The sequence below is a fragment of the Ananas comosus genome, linkage group 1, assembly GCF_001540865.1.
Source record: "Ananas comosus cultivar F153 linkage group 1, ASM154086v1, whole genome shotgun sequence".
Lineage (NCBI taxonomy): Eukaryota > Viridiplantae > Streptophyta > Magnoliopsida > Poales > Bromeliaceae > Ananas > Ananas comosus.
The window spans coordinates 5,868,243-5,871,022 of NC_033621.1; positions in this window are offsets into that span (position 1 = coordinate 5,868,243).

The following is a 2,780-nucleotide window of genomic DNA, read 5'->3' on the forward strand; positions in this document are numbered from 1 at the left end:
CGGCGAATAGAATATCGTCACCCTAAACCTGAGTTTCCCGCGCTTGCTGCATTAATGTCTCTTTAATGGCTTGCATTTAATGCTCTTTCATAAAACGGCGTTGTTGCGTATAACGCATGGGCCTCAGATAATTACAGGATTGTAAGGGAATTTCGCCTCGGGAAGGTAAGCAACTTTCGATGTTTGGGAATGGAAATAAAATAGTGTAACAGCTGTAAACAAATCACCAATTTCTGCAATGAATTGCACTATTATGTCTATTACATTGCATCGTTATTACATTGCACCGTTATAATACAAGATGAATTTTTTTATACCAATTGTACAATAAAATGCACCATTATGTTCACTACATTGCACTGTTACACGGAATAAATTGCACTTCTACAATGAACTGTTCACTACATTACACTACACGGAATGAATTGCACTTTTCGAGTAACAGTGCAATCCCCTAGACAAACCCTTCGGGGCATTAAATGTGGCCCATGCGCTTCACGCAACATGGCTCTTTTTCGGAACTCGGACAACATCCGTTCCGGTATTCGCCAGCCCCGCTGTTTGCTGTTCAGCTTTAATAATTTTAAATATGTGAAGCTAAAACAAGACTGAGCGGAGGCATCCGGGATAATAGTGCAACGAGGAGGAGCAATGCCAGGTGCAATGATGTAACTGCCCTTCTAAGCGTGCATCACTAGGCCCGCTCCAGTGCAAACACCTTGAAGCAAGGAGGGATAATAGTTCAACATTCTTGTAAATAGTGTAACGAGGAACATTACAAGTAAAATTCAATTCATTTCTTTATAACGAATGTAAGGAGAATTACAATATGTACACCAATTCGTCTTAGTGTGAAAAAAATTACAGTACAAATGAAAGAACTGTAACTCGAATCAGCCTCGAATTATTACGTGTAAAACAGACGCAAGAATTCTGCTGCTATCTCGCTGCGTCTCCTCGTCATATCCTTCTGGGAGAAGTCCAAGTTCCACCTCTTCTGCAAGTATTCCTCGTATGCTAAAAGAAAGATTGCGCAGTCATTTGACTGATCTTGCATCGGGATGTCTTCCATATTGATCATCTCCCAGTCGACGGGACGGGTACCACGGCGCCGAAACAAATCGGAAAATTTTTGTTGCAAATAATTTCCTATGAACTTACACTGCATAAGAAAACATTGAACTAATTAGAAATATAAAGGGGTAATGCTGGTACAATTTCTAAGTATTAGGAAACACTTACTGCTTTTTCAAACCCCGCGTTGTATTTAGGGTTTTTAATGGACGATAAGTGGAGGTACTTCCCGTCTTGGAGATCAACAACCAGCAAATGCCAGTGTTCGAAGTCGAAGAGCGGGATGAACCAGTACATCGCCTCACTGGTCCTTCCCTCGGTGATGTCGTCCAAAAACATCTCGGGGCTCATTGCACTCCCTAGGGTCTGATAGAGGAAGGTCATGGAGTATATGCACCTGTGGCCTTCCGCCTTCTTGAGTAAATGCTGGTAGCCGTCAATAACGTCGGAGCTGACGAAGGCCATGTGACTTGTTAGGTCAACAAAGTCCTTCCTCCCGACGTCAATACCTTTCGAAGCCACTACTAATGCGGAGGAGGTGGTGCTTGTCAGGAATTTTTCAATTCGCTCCTGATCCTCCTTCGGTAACTCACCCTTGTCGTAGTACTTTAAATCCAGGGGCGGTGAAGATTTTGCGACCTTCAATTTGAGTGTTTTGGACTTTTTTATTTTTGATGTTTCATCCGAGGAGGCGGGGATGTCGATGATTATTGGGTGCTGTTTAGCAAACAATGAAAGAATGAGATCGTAATTACACCATTGCAGGACATGCTTACACTATTATAAGCTGTATCGGATTAATGAAATACATTCGTTGCAATATTCACACACCTCTATAATGCTGGGTTCTTGCATAGAAGACTTCGCAGTTTGTGTAGGCGGCTTTGTCGCCGTCGACAGATGCACCAAGCGTCTCTTCGGGCGAGGCTTGTCCATTTTTTCAATGTCCTATACAAAGAATTTAAAGTAGTGCAACAAAAAAGGTTATATTACACGAATAGAAATATATTGCATTATTTCAAAAGTATTGATGTAATATAAACTTACACGTTTATATGCGCGAGTCGTCTTAGTGTGTATCGCCGATAACTCCGAAGCAACCCCCGGCACAAATTCGAAGTCCTTTTCCTCCACTGCCGTAGTCGCTGCCGCAATCTCCTTGTCCACCTCGTCCGCCGCAGCTGCCGCCGCCAACACCTTTTCCTTCTCGGCCGCCTCCTCCGCAGCCTCCTCCGCCGCCTTCGCCTCCTCCTTTTCCTCATCCTCCACCGGTGCTGCAGCCGCCTCCACCTTTTCCTCCGCCACAGCCTCCACTTCTGTCGCCACGCAAGTTACACCCACCGTGTCCGGTTCCGCTGCCTCGGTTGCCGCCGGCTCCTCTTTCGCCGGAACGTCTGTTACCGTCGCCGCCACCGGTGCCCCCGCCGCCGGCACCTCTGGTAGTGAAGATAACGAGGGCACGTCTTCACATATTTGGATGACGATGTTATGCAGCTAAATTTGTAAAAATTTAAAATTGGCGTCAATTACACTAATTTTTTAAAAATTACACTATTTAATTACCGTTTATACTATTACTTACTTCATCGTTTTTCATAAAGGAGTCGCCTGCGAAAAGACCAGCTTTTGGCCGGTCATATTCTTCGACATTTTCTTCATATATATTGAGTGGCCGAGGCGCCGGCGGGTGGCCGCTCCGTCTCGGC